The sequence below is a fragment of the Micromys minutus genome (genome assembly GCF_963924665.1).
Source record: "Micromys minutus genome assembly, chromosome: 23".
Lineage (NCBI taxonomy): Eukaryota > Metazoa > Chordata > Mammalia > Rodentia > Muridae > Micromys > Micromys minutus.
Genome location: NC_137958.1, coordinates 4,871,231 through 4,886,295, shown reverse-complemented (window position 1 = coordinate 4,886,295; position 15,065 = coordinate 4,871,231).

The window sequence follows — 15,065 nt, the reverse complement described above, 5'->3', positions numbered from 1 at the left end:
AGTAAGATCAAAGACTTATGGGGGCATTTAAGGTTCTTCCAATCAACCCTCTGGTCCACAATGTGTAATATTGAAAACATAAGCCCAAGTGTCAGGATTGATGACTCAATTACAAAAACCAATATTTTATGTTAACATATGTTTTATGTTATATCATGAATATACATTTTTAGTTATGAATTTTCTACTTATTTAGGAATCATCTCAGTAAGATATTGACTCAAGTCAATAGCTTGGTACCTGTGCCCTTGGTAGTAATTATATAGATATCTAGCCTTCTGAAATTTGTTATCAAACATCTTTAACAACATATGTATAGAGAAGTTTGCCTTGTATTAACCTTTGCAGCAGGGGAGCGTCTGGCCATGTGTCTAATACTAAATCAGTTAAATGTAGGTGGGAATTCAGTGTAGGCCTATCTGCAGGATGACTCTTCAGGAAGGTGCTGAGACAGAAACACATATGTGCACTTCTATATTTCCTGGTCTCAGAATAAACAACAGGATGCACTGAAAGATGGACGTAAACAGCTAAAATGGTAGAATGTAGCTTCAGCAGGAGACAAAGTCTGTGCTGAACAGGAAGATACAATGTGACCCAAAAGAGATACAAATGCCTGTCTTGTTTCAGCTATGTTATCAGAGAGTTTTTCTTTGCCATGCACTGCCCACAATCTCCCCACCTAAGGTGGTCCGAAGCCACTTCAACAGTCACATTAATGAGTAGCAGCAGAAGGGGGGAAATCACTATCAACACAGAGAAACGAAGCAGACAAGAAAGCAAAGGTAATGGCAGCAGGAGACACATGCCTGATATCCAAATAGCTATTTTAACTCTTCCCTTCTCACAACTATGGCTTCCTTAATAGCATTCTTCACTTCATCCATTTATCCTTGCTGGTGGATAAGCAAAAGAAAGAAAGAAAAAAGAAAAAGAAAGAAAGAAAGAAAGAAAGAAAGAGAGAGAGAGAGAGAAAGAACCCTAAGTATTTTCTTCCTACAAGCTTTCTGCATGCCTACAAACAAAATTACTAATGTTTCAAACCTGACCATTTCTTGGTAAGGTTAGATTTCTCCCTTTTGGCGATACTGTTTTATTTCTAATTTGCTAATTTCAGATTTTTTAATTACAAAAAATTTTTACAAAGCATTAATGAAATTTCAGAAGTGAAACGGATACTAGATTAATCTAATTTTGTAATTTTTTTCAGTCACTTTGAGTTTTATTTGTCATTTGAGACATGAATATTTTAAATACAATGTGGCATTTGTACTATTGTATCTCAAATGAGAGAACAATTTAACGTTTTCTCTTTATTAAAAGATTATACCATTTTCCAGACTCACCAGTGTTACTAGATTTAATGTTAGCCCCTGACTTGTTTTCTGCTACATTTATCTCTTTCTGAGCTTGATTTTACAATAAGCACCCTCCTACAGGTGGCTGGGCCACACTGACTTGCTGTTTGCCCCAGAAGTCAGACCTCTTTACTCCCTTAGTGATTGACCAGCATTCATCCCCAAACTAGGCTGGTGCCTTTGCCTAGCCCACCCCTACTTCTGTGTTCTCTGGCACCCCAAAAATGGTATTAATAACTGCAAACACTTATGCCAGACCTTGCTCTGTGTACTTGACACAAACAGCTTACTAAAATCCTTAAGGATATCCTATGCACAAAGTAAATGTTTTCAGAAGGTAAAATCATGGCTCGGAGCATGTTAGCAATTTTCTCCAGGCCACAGTGAGTTAAGCATGCGGGTCAGTGGATGAAAATAAACACTGAAACTAACATTCTAGAGAATTATTAGTATAAATCTGAGAGAAGCTTCATAGAAATTTCAGTAGATTGAATTTCTCTAAACCTTACTTGATATCTCAGATTGGTTGACTCAGATGGGTCCCCTTAGATTAGTCTTTGACCAAACATTCTCGCATTCATTCCTCAATTCATTTCACCTTCTCATTCACTCTTAAACCTACTTTTGAATCTCTTATTTATATTAACCTTGCTTGCATTACATAGACCTGAGTCTGTATGCAAAACCTTTGGGAGACATCCTCAGAGTATTACATCTGGGAAGGTAAACTGGAGTGTCAGAGACAGAAATGGAGATGGAGATAAAAAACTAAGTCCCTTCACATAAGTACCAGGTCCCGATGCTTTTTATCTAGCAATCAACTCATTATTCATTATGATTCAAATCATTAATTATTAATATATATATACATATATATATATATCTTGTTGCTTAGGAGTATCATATCAAACTTCTTGCTCCTGTGTAAATAGAATTTGGTAACCATTAATCACCCTTTTACCAGTTTGCCTGGCTCTGGGCATAGTCACCAAGGATGAACCATTCCCAAGTGCCTAGGTCCTGGCTAAAGCCAACTGTGTCTCTCCATTGTGCTATATCCTAAACCCATAACTCATCAGCATCAGCATTGAAGAACCAACATCCACATTGCTGTGGGCTGCCTAGTGCCAAGGTAAATGGTAACCATTGCAGCCAGGTACAAGTACACACTAAATAGATGGGACTATGTCTACAAGTGTTAACTGTTGGGATTGTTCCAGAGGCATAAATGAACACAGGAGCTAGGAAGATCTGACAGCAACTCAGCACTAAGTTCTGGAAAGAAATTGATTCATTCTATCCTGATTTCTTCCTAACACATGGAATCTTTTCTACACTGTACTCTCTGAACTTGGGATTTTTTTAAGCAAGGTTAGGAATAGATGGCTCTTACAGAAGTAAAAAAAAAAAAAAAAAAAAAAAAAAAAAACCTGTTCCATTTCTTGAAAGTGTACTAAGGTACACATTATAGTTCTTGATGGTAACAGTACAGTCCCTTCTTCTTGGGCCTAAAAGTCTGCTTGGTCCCTGGAATGTTCTAGAGAATCAGCAACTGACCAGGCAATAACTGTGCAGTTCAGGATTAAGGAACAGAGATGTGGAAACAGTCTCCTGACACCAAAAACCGACACTAAGCTAAGTTGTACCTAATTCTCACATCCAGAGGAACTGGCAGAATCAGGAGAGGACAAACATCTCTCAGGACTGCTCTAAGCCTCAAATGATGGGCCCAAATTTTAACTTGTGCCAGCCATACTCATGTGTGATGTCAGTTAGCGTGGAATAATCCAGAAGTACTGCCTGTGAGTTCTAGGTTGTGAACCAGATCTTGAATTTGGTGTCCATTAAATGTTGGGTCTCACTGTGGCAACCCAAGAACTAGACTCAGAAACAAAGGCTCCGGCTACTTAGTCTGTGTGTCATAGCCTCCCACAGGTGGACTTCTACTCCCAGCTCTGCTCTTAGAAGCCATAAGGGTGGTAGGTGGTCATAATCACTGGTCCTACTAGTTGTCTTCATTCACACTGTGAATACTGACCTGGTATCAGGAGTCCATCAGCCTTGCCTAGCACTAGGTCCCATCATCAAAGATCTGATCCTGGGTGTCACATCCAAATCCTAGAATCAGCCTATTCCTTATCTCTCCCTAAAGCCATAGTCATCTCTAAAAGCCAGGCCTCTTGTTGTTGGAGGAGAGATGATAATGACAAGAAATGTTCTTCTTTCCTGCCTCCTTTTTAAATATATACTAAACAAATTGTCACTTTAATTATTTTTAATTTGCAAAATACTTTATTGGATATTCTCTGTATTTAAATTTCTAATGTCATCCCATTTCTCCATCTCCTATGACTCTCCCCATTCCCTTCCTTCCATGAGAATGCTCCCACTCCAAACCATGCACTCCCAACCACCCACTCCCACCTCAGTACCTTGGCATTCCTTTACACTGGGAAAACAAGCCTTCACTGGAACAAAGGCTTCTCTTTCTATTGATGTCAGACAATGGCATTCTCTGCTACATATGCAACTGGAGCCATGCGTCTCTCCATGTATACTCACTGGTTGGTGTTTTAGTCCCTGGGAGCTCTGGGGGATTTGGTTGTTTGATGTGCAGCCACCAAACACAGTCACTATTGCTGATGACAAATAGTGATTACTAGCAGGACCCAGATATGGATGTCTCCTCAGAGGATCTGCCAGAACCATATTGATACAGATGAGGATGCTAAAGAAAGGACTGAAGGAACTGAAAGTGTTTGCAACCCCTTCCTGCCTTCTCAAACACACATTTATTTCTCAATACTAAAATCAGGTACTGCAGTCAGTTACCTGGTTTCCTTAGCCCTCTCCCTCTCCCTCTCCCCCTTCCTCCCCCTCTCTCTCATTTGTGAAGTTTGGTGCACAAACAGCTGTTTAGCTTGATATATCCTGTAGGAAGGTCACAGGAGAAGATCTGAGAGCTGCCATTTTCCTCTGCTGTCAACAATTTCTAAACACCAAGTAAGAGGTAGCATCGTCTTTGCCCCCTCGGACATAAGCTGAGTCATGCTCACTGGAAGATCCTATTAAACTTGGAATAAACGTTTGATCTCCTAAGAGCTATGCAGACATTTTTTTTTAAAATGGCAAATGCTAATTTTATATATAAGAGCATCTGCTTCTGAGATGATCAAAATATTTTACAGTGGTTATATTCCATTTCTAATTCACCGAGGGTTCCCAAAAGGACTTACTAGAAAAGGTAAGACAATATAAAATACAGATACAGCTCATTTTTATTAGGTAGCATCTCAATAAAATTATCATAAACTGAAAATATGACCAATTGAGTGTTCATTTACCACACCTACCTCGTAAAACCTCAGAGCTCAGAACACACCGCTAGAATCACTTATTTCTCATCAACAGATGATGAGAAATAACCAGATGTTGCTTCCTCCCACTTCCCAGCATCAGGAGAATGTCACAGCTCATGTAAAAAAAAAAAAGAAGAAAAAGAAAAAACACCCTAAAGTATGATTAACTAACATTGACTTTGTGTTGGCTTTGCCCAGGTTTAGAGTTGAAAAAATCATATATTAAGTCTGTCATAAGTCAGCAATTATTCATTTATAAAAATTCTAAGGAAAGGAAAGAAAAAGGAAGTCAATAGGATTAAGGAAAACTTAGTGACAGTTTTTTACATAATTAATGACTATAATTAATAACTGTAACTCTGACTACCTCAAACAACTGTACAATGGATTACAATGTGCATGTGAACACATACACCTTTCTACACATATGATAAAATGCTAAATGTAGAAACAAAAGAAGATCCTAACACTTTTTGAAGCTGTAGCAGGTACACTAAAGGCATTCATTATATATGAAGGAAGATGTGTAATATAACATTATAAAGGAATATATATGTATATCCCTTACATGAAACTATAAGGGACTAAAAGCATTTAGCCAAGAGTTACGTACTTAGACATACACATACAAAAATTTATTTTATAAAATGGAAGTTTAAAAATCATTACAGACCAGTCATTGTGGTAATCTCTGCAGTTTGGGGGCCAAGGCAGAAGAAACCAAATTTAAGTCTGGCTTAGCTGATATACTAAAACACAGATACAAAACCAGATTACAGAGAAAAAAATAAAGTGTGCAGCTAAGTTTAGAAATTTTCCCTTTTTTTAGGAAAATTACATTTCACAGATATATTACTAAGCACTTTGTATTTTAAAATTTAGTTTACATATAATCTAATCTAATCAAGTGTTTTCCTCTCTTGGCAGTTCATTTCTACACACTGATTCAAACTGCAGAAAAGCGTAAATAAACTGCATTTCAACTGATACAAAACAGAGGTATGGATAGTACATAGGGCAATCCTCATAAAAGCAAATGCAAATATCTCAACTTCTTAATAAGTCCAGTCCCAAGCATATAACAAACATAACATCTCTCAACTATGTAACTTAATCCAAAAATGTAAGACTTTTTTCACAATTGCAAAAGAAAGAAGCTACTTAACTTGTTATTTCCATAGGCTGCTTTTAAGTAACAATGCTTAGAGATTTTAAGTGTAAGTGTGAGAGTCCTTTCCTCCTCTCACACCCAAAGTCAAGAATAAGAAAGAATATTTCTTCCAACTATTCCTACCATAGAAGTGGAGGTCCTAACCAGTTTTAATAAGTAAAAATAAATAAGTCACAGAAATGTAAAAAGGTTAAACAAAACCATCTTTATTTATATTAAAAAAAACTATCTATTTAGGGATCCCAAATATGCTAGCAAAAAGTATATGGTAAAAACTGAAAATTGACAAAACAATAATCAAAATTACTTTGAATGAAATCATTAGGCATACATCTAACAAAACCATGTAAAACATCTGTACTATGAATGAACAAAATATTACTGAAAGAATAAAAGTGAGTCCAGGTTAATGAAGAGATGGCTCAGTGAATAGAGCACTCACTACTTCAGGGTGATCTCTAGAATACATTTTAAACCAGATATAGTATGTTCTCCTAGGACACCCGTCCTAATGTCATCTCTGTTGCTATGATGATATGGGGTTTATTGCAGTTCAGAAATCCAGATTATAGTCAATCATTAGAGGATAGCAAGGCAAGAACCTGGTTCAACTAATCACATCTTTAGTCATGAAAAGAAAATAAATAAATAAATGTATGCATGCTGAGTGCTCAGCTGGCTTTCAGAGCCCCAACAGAAAGAATGGAATTACCTACTTTCAGAGAGAGTCTTCCCACATCAAGACATTTCCCATGCCCTGTGGATATATCTACAGACCAACATGATATAGAAAAGTCCAAGTTAGGGGTTAGCTTAGAACTCAAGGTAAAGAAGATAATCAAAGCAAACCATCACCATGGTTACAGTGAAATGAGAGATAGAGACAAAATCTCCAGAAATTCAAGGTCAGCTAACCTGCCATATGCATCAGTGAGCATGAAGAGGCCTTCACACAACAGTCGCTCGGGCCATCTGCCACCAGGAACAGCAGAGATCCAGGGGCACAGGCCTGGTGAGAAAGCACTCTGAGTAGCTGGGGAACAGAGAGGTCTGTGCCAAGCACTCGAAAAGTGTGCCCCCCATTGGTTCAGGGGAGCAGGAACCCTGCCTTAGAGTGTCTGTTTCCAGCCAGCAACCTGTGCATGCAATACAGGCACTCAGGCCATTTGCCACCAGGAACAACAGAAATCCAGGGACACAGCCAAGGAGACAAGAACCAATCAATGACAACAAGACCACATACAATAACAGACAACAAGATGGCAAGAGGAAAGCAAAAGAACGTACCCCAGGGAAACCAAGACAAGCTGGCAACAAGTGAACACAGCCCTCCCATCACAGCAAAGAGTGGAATGGCAAACACTCCAGAAAGTAGACTCAGACCCAAAATCATACCTCAAGATGATGATAAAGATCCTTAAACAAGAATGGGAGGAAAAGCATAAAGAAATAGAAGCTTTTAAAGAGAAAACAAGAAAAATACACAAATAACTTCAAGAACCAGAGGAAAACAGAACCAAAGAGATGAAGAAATAAAAGAAGGAATTTAAAATGGAAATAGAAACAATAAAGAAAACACTAAAAGAAACAACCCTAGAGGTAGAAAACCTAAAAAAGAAATCAGGAGCAACAGATGCAAGCATCTCCAACAGACTATAAGAGATGGAAGAGAGAATCTCGAGGGCCGAAGACAACATTGAAAAATAGACAAAACAGTCAGAGAAAATGTAAAAGCCAAAACGCTTCTAACCTAAGATGTCCAGAAGATCCAGGACACAATGAGAAGACCTAAGGATAATAGGAATAGAAAAGGGAGAATAATATCAACGATGAGGCACAGTAAATATCTTCAAAAAAATAATGGTAAAAACTTCCCTACACTTAAGAATGAGATGACCATGAGCATAAAAGAAGCCTGAAAAACTCCAAATAGAGTGGACCAGAAAAGAAACTTCTCCTGACACATAATAGTCAAAGTGCCAATGCCCAAAGCAAAGAAAGAATACTAAAAGCAGTAAGGGAAAAGGACATGTAACATATAAAGTCACACCAATCAGAATAACACCTGATTTCTCAACAGAGACTATGAAAGCTAGAAGAGCCTGGACAAACATCATGCACATCCTAAGAGAGCACAAGTGTGAGCCCAAGCTGCTATACCCAGCAAAACATTCAATCACCATATATGGAGAGATGAAGATATTCCAAGACAAAACTAAATTTGCACAATATCTGACTACAAACCCAGCACTACAATGAATATAGGTGGAAAACCCAATACAACGAGGGAAACTATATCCTAGTAAAAACAAGAAAATATCTAAACAAGAAAACCAAAAGAAAAAACACACACAAGCACAATTATACCTCTAAAAGCAAAAACAGCAGGAAACAGCAACCACTATTCCTTAATATCCATTATTATACATAGACTCAATTCCCCAATAAAAAGATATAGGCTATCAGACTGGATAAATAAACAGAATCTAGCATTTTGCTGCATAAAAGAAACTCATCTAAGAAAAAAAGACAGACATTATCTCATGGTAAAAGGTTGGGAAAAAAACCTTCCAAGCAAAGGGCCCCAAGAAGCAAGCTGTAATTGCCATTCTAATATCAAATAAAGTAGATTTTCAACCAAAAGTTATCAAAAAATAAGGAAGCACACTTTTCACTCATTACAGGGAAAATTTGTCAGCAGTAACTCTCAATTCTTAACATATATGCTCCAAATACAAGAGCACCCATATTCATAAAAGACACCCTACTAAAGCTCAAAAAATACATTGCACCCCACACAATAATTGTGGGAGACCACAACACTCCACTCTCATCAATGGACAGATCACGGAAACAAAAACTGAATAAGGACACAGTAAAACTAGCAGAGGCTATGAACCAATTGGAATTAATACATATCTACAGAACACATCATCCTAAAACAAAAGAATACAACTTCTTCTCAGCACCTCACAGAACCTTCTCCAAAATGGACCGTATAATTGGTCACAAAACAAGCCTAAATAGATATAAGAAGATTGAAATACTCCCATGCATCCTATCAGATCACCATGGTCTAAGGCTGGTCTTTAATAACAACAAAGACAACAAAAAGCCCATCTACACATGGAAACTAAACAATGCTCTACTCAATGATAGCATGGTCAAAGAAGAAATAAAGAAAGAAATTAAGGATTTTCTAGAATTTAATGAAAACAAAAACACAACATACCCAAACCAATGGGATGCAATGAAAGCAATACTGAGACAAAAACTCATAGCTCTGAGTGCTTCCAAAAAGAAACTGGAGAGAGCATATACTAGCAACTTGACAGCACAGTTGATAGCTCTAGAACAAAAGCAAGCAGTTACACCTATGAGGTGGAGACCACAAGAAATAATCAAACTCAAAGCAGATATTGACCAAATAGAAAGAAAAAGAACCATTCAAAAAATCAACAAAACCAAGTGCTGGTTCTTTGAGAAAATTAACAAGATTGATAAACCCTTAGCCAGACTAATTAAAGGGCAAAGAGAGAGTATGCAAATTAACAAAATCAGAAAGGAAAGTGGAGACATAACAAGTGAAACTGAGGATATTCAAGAAATCATCAGATCCTACTACAAAACCCTATACTCAACAAAGCTGTAAAATCTGGAGGAAATGGATCAATTCCTACACAGATACCAGATACTAAAGTTTAACCAGGACCAGGTAAACCATCTAAATAATCAACCCCATAACACCTAAAGAAATAGAAGCAGTTATCAAAAGTCTCCCAACCAAAAAAAGCCCAGGTCCAGATGGGTTCAGTGCAGAATTTTATCAGACATTTATTGACAACCTAATACCAATGCTTTCCAAACTATTCCACAAAAATAGAATCAGATGGAACACTACCTAACTCATTTTCCAAGGCCACAATAACCTTCATTCCTAAACCACACAAAGACCCTACAAGGAAAGAGAATTTCAGACCAATCTCACTTATGAACATTGATGCAAAAATACTCAACAAAATCTTTTCAAACCGAATCCAAAACGATCATTTAACATGATCAAGTAGGCTACATCCCTGGGACGCAGGGATGGTTTAATATTTGGAAATTCATCGACGTAATTCACCATATAAACAAACTCAAAGAAAAAAAAAAAAAAAAACACCTGGTCATCTCACTAGATGCTGAGAAAGAATTTGACAAAAATTCCACACCCCTTCATGTTAAAAGTCTTGGAAAGAACAGGAATCCAAAGCCCATACCTAAAGATAATAAAAGCAATATACAGCAAAAGAACAGCCAACATGAAACTTAATAATGGGAAACTTGAAGCAATCCCACTAAAATCAGGGACTCAACAAGGCTGCCCACTCTTCCCCTACTTATTTAACAAAGTACTGGAAGTCCTGGACAGAGCCATTAGACAGCAAAAGGAAATCAAACGATACAAATTGGAAAAAAAGAAGCAAAAAATATCACTTTTTGCAGATAACATGATAGGGTATTTAAGTGACTCCAAATATTCCACCAGAGAACTTCTACAGCAAAGTGGCTGGATATAAAATTAACTCAAACAAATAAGTCGCCTTCCTATACTCAAAGGACAAACATGTGGAGAAAGAAATTAGGGAAAAGATACCCTTTACAATAGTCACATACCATATGAAATACCTTGGTTTGACTCTAACTATACAAGTGAAGGACCTGAATGGCAAGAACTTCAATTCTCTAAGGAAGGAAATTGAGGAAGATCTCAGAAAATGGAAAGATCTCCCATTCTCATGGATTGGAAGGATCAACATTGTAAAAGTGGCCATCTTACCACAAGCAAATCTACAGATTCAATGCAATCCCCATCAAAATTCCAACCCAATTCTTTATAGAGCTAGAAAGAGCAATGTACAATTTCATCTGGAATAACAAAAGACCTAGAATAGCGAAATCCATCCTCAACAACAAGAAAGCATCTGCAGGAATCACTATCCCTTACCTCAAGCTATATTACAAGGCAATTGTGCTAAGAACTACATGGTACAGGTACAGAGATAGGTATGTGTATCAATGGAATAGAATAGAAGATCCAGAAATGAGCTCTCACATATATGGTCACTTGATTTTTTATAAAGGAGCTGTAAACATTCAATAGAAACAGGACAGCCTCTTCAACAAATGGTGTTGGTCCAACTGGCACTCAGCATGCAGAAGAATGAAAATAGACCCTTTCTTATTTACTTGTACAAAGCTCAAGTGCAAGTGGATCAAAGATATCCACATTAAACCAGGTACACTAAAACTATTAGAAGAGACAGTAGGGAAAACATTAGAACACATAGTCATAGGAGAAAATTTCCTAAACAGAACACCAACAGCTCATGCTCTAAGGTCAAAGAACCCAGATGTCCTTCAGTAGATGAATAGATACAAAAATTGTGTTATATTTACACAATGGAGAACTCCTCAGCTTTCAGAAAAAATGACCTTATGAAATTCTTAAGAAAATGGATGCATCTAGAGAATATCATCATGAGCGAGATAACCCACTCACAAAAGTACAGACATAATATGCAGTCACTGATAATTGGATACTAACCCCAGAATGCTCAGAACACCCCAGAAACAACTCATAGACTATATGAAGTTCAAGGAAAAAAAAATAATAACGAAAATGAAAAACCATTTTGTTTAATCTTTACACATCAAGAAAACTTTGACTAATTCCAGGTTACATCATGTTTTACATGTATGTTATGCTCATTTTAACTAGTAAGATCTTAATACATACTATTAAACCTTTAAAAATAGCAAGTACTGTCAAAAATGTATTCGTCTACTTTTATGCATAAATGCTTAAAATCTGTACATTTATCTTTTTTAAATAAAGTTGATCATTTATATATATACGTATATCTTTTATTATATTGATTTATAGTCCCTGTATTATGAGCTTCATCTGGGCTTTTAACATGGAGGAATGTGTTACGTTCCAGAAGTCTTTTCTGTATGTATCGAGATGACCATATGGTTTCTGCCCTTAAGTCTACTCATTACATTTCTAATACTGATTTGTTATATTGAACCATTGCTGTCTCTACAGAATAAACCTAAATTGATAATGAAAAAGAAGAAGAAGAGGAGGAGGAGGAAGAAGAAGAAGAAGAAGAAGAAGAAGAAGAAGAAGTAGAAGAAGAAGAAGAAAAAGAAGAAGAAGAAGAAGAAGAAGAAGAAGAAGAAGAAGTAGAAGAAGAAGAAGAAGAAGAATCCCCCACTAGAGCAAAATTGAAAACAAGGACCTACTGCTAAGGTTGTCCACTGAACTTCACAAATGAATTTGTGCTCACATACATAAATACATACAGAAACATGTACACAGAGACACACACAAACCATATAAAGATGTTAAAATATAAGATTTAAACAAATAGCAATATATACCACAAGTCTTAATGTTTATGTGTACCCAATGTATGCTAGTCTTCTTTCTGAATATATCTGGAGATAAAATAGAATTCTAAAGCAAATCTGATAGTATCTCTAAAATTAAAAGACCATGCTGGCCTAGAACTCACAGAGATCCTCTTGTCTGTCTGCCAAGTGCTGGGATTAATGGTGTGTGCCACCATGACCAGTCACTCACCCTAGTATTGTTCTTTATACTTTAAGTAAATGAGAATATTTAATTAGAGACTTCTAGTCAATGGGAAATTATTCATGGTGGAAAACTATGTATAAAAAATGAATATCTAAAATACTCTAACACCATTCTCCCCATGAGATATAAACACAATCATTGACCTAAGCCAGATGCTCTGGAAAGCATAATTATCTTTGATTAGTGGGTATAAAACAGCTAGCATTTTGGAGTTCAGTCAATTGGATTCTATAATACAAATACATGATGAATATTTTTCTGCCTTTTTCTTCTCAAATACATTTCTACTTGAATAAAGTAGGCCTTTAATTATTACTTTTTTTTTACATTTAATATCATAAGTAGGCAAATTTGGGCGAACCAATTATGGAATTTTTTCCCAAAAAAAAAATGGCAGCACTGAATTTATACTAGATCTGGAAATGAAGTAATGTTGTTCTTAGACTCCTGCCATTTATGACAACAGGATACAACTGCAGATTGTTGTGTTAATTAACATCAGTTAGACAGAAAATGGCAAATATGGAATCTCAGTGGATCCCATTGAAATTGGGTAGAATGGTGGGCACCAGGTGCTGGTAACAGGAAGTAGGGAGGGCTGGGGAAAGCTGATACTGAGTTAATGCCAAAAAGATATTGTTAGTGTTTGAAAACTTACAGATGTTTATCTTGATTTGAACATTAACATTATACAATGAATACCTATATAGAAAGATACTATCTTATAAATGTGGACAATTTTATGTGATTCTGTTGCATTGGTTAATAAGAGATCTTTATATTAGAAAAATAATAGCCTTCCAAGACCTAAGGATGTCTCTGGAACCTACTGTCATCTACCAGGAGAAGTTCACATTAAAAAGAGGAAACCCTGAGAGAAAAGTTTGTAATACGATGTCACACTGGCGTATAAGGAAGTACTAACATATTAGCATGGGTCAGATTCATAAACAGTTTACATCTTTTGTATACTTATCTTTCACTGAAAATGAAATAGTCTTTCCTCTGCTTTCACAGGAATAGCCTTTTTAGTAAAGGGACTAAAATTGCTACTTACTACTGTTTACAAATCACATGGTAAAATTTCTAAGGACTTGTGCTTACAATGGAGCTTTTCAAGTGGTGCTTTCCCCAGAAAAGAAAGCCTGGCTCTAGACTAGGTAAAGAAATAAGATTAAGCCTATCAGAGTTCTCTCATCAACAAATGAACAGGACAAAAATGAGGGTTTATGGTTGAGGTTAGGAGTCAAAACCTGTGAAAACACATCTCTGAGAGTGAGCCATCGAAATTAGGTCAGAATGCAATGGTGCATTCAGGCGTGCCATCCTGCCATCTACAGTAGCAGCCTGAGAACTGATTAAAGCATTCCCCATGCAAACTCATTCGGGGTGATAATAAAGCCCACAGCAAATACCTCCAGTTCAAGAGGTAGCAAGGACCAACCTGGAACACTGGAGTTTATATATGGAGAGAAGCTTTCTATCTACTTAAAGAAAGGAGTGCTTTAAAATATTTGACTTTCAAATGCCTGATGACACTAAAGCATAATCTAACAAAGAAACATTTAAAATACTGAGGATTAATTTTAGTAGTCCTCCTTATGAATTCTCCTCAGCAAAGTGATTTGCATATTATAAAGTTGGTTAGGCTTTTAATATTTGTGCTAATGAGAAGAGTCTTAAATTATTTACTATTGCTAATTTGTGAACTAAAATAATCAATAAATGGCAATGTTATAACATAAAGTTTAACAGGTATTTGTTTATGTGGTTTTTGGCCCCAAAAGTAGTTTTATGTTTTCTGTTAATCTAAATTATAACATTAAGAGCACTGCCCAGTTATTTGTGACTTTGAAGAGAAAAGCACAGCTATTAAACACACATTGGAAAAAGCATAATTAAATGTCAGGAGTCCCCAAAGGATTCATAATAGAAACTAACTTGTTCCCTGCCAAGTGTTTATCAGGTTCCTACAAGCTTAATTAAGAATGTGAATGACGAGAAAGGGAAAGAAATAACACAGTGGCACCAACCAAAAGCTGTCACTAGTGGAAATCTAGGAATGGTTCTAACTGGATGTGACTGCACAAAGGCAGCTCCACCAAGGCCAAGCAATCTAATCCTCTGAAGACAGCACTCTGACCAAAGACAAAAAGCTGGAGTAACCGTCATTCCACAATTCAGTTTGGACTTTTAAAATCTCTATTAAAATATAAGCTACTCAGAAAGGCCACACATTACATTTTCATCAGCAAACTAAAGAACTCATGTAAAGCCGTCTGAGAAGGAAAGGATATGGTAAATGAAGCTAGTTTCACTAGGGAAATTGGGCCTCTCTGCCCTACCTGGCTAGGTTTCCAATGGGGACACCTTCCTTGCTGAATAGTCAGGTTTTCCATGGTAACACAATCCTCTCTGGAACACAACAGGTTTGGTACACACCACCAGTACACCGAAATTAGAGCAGATGCCAAGAATTATCAATGATGCCTATTAAATATGTGTACAATGGTGAAAATATTTGCTGA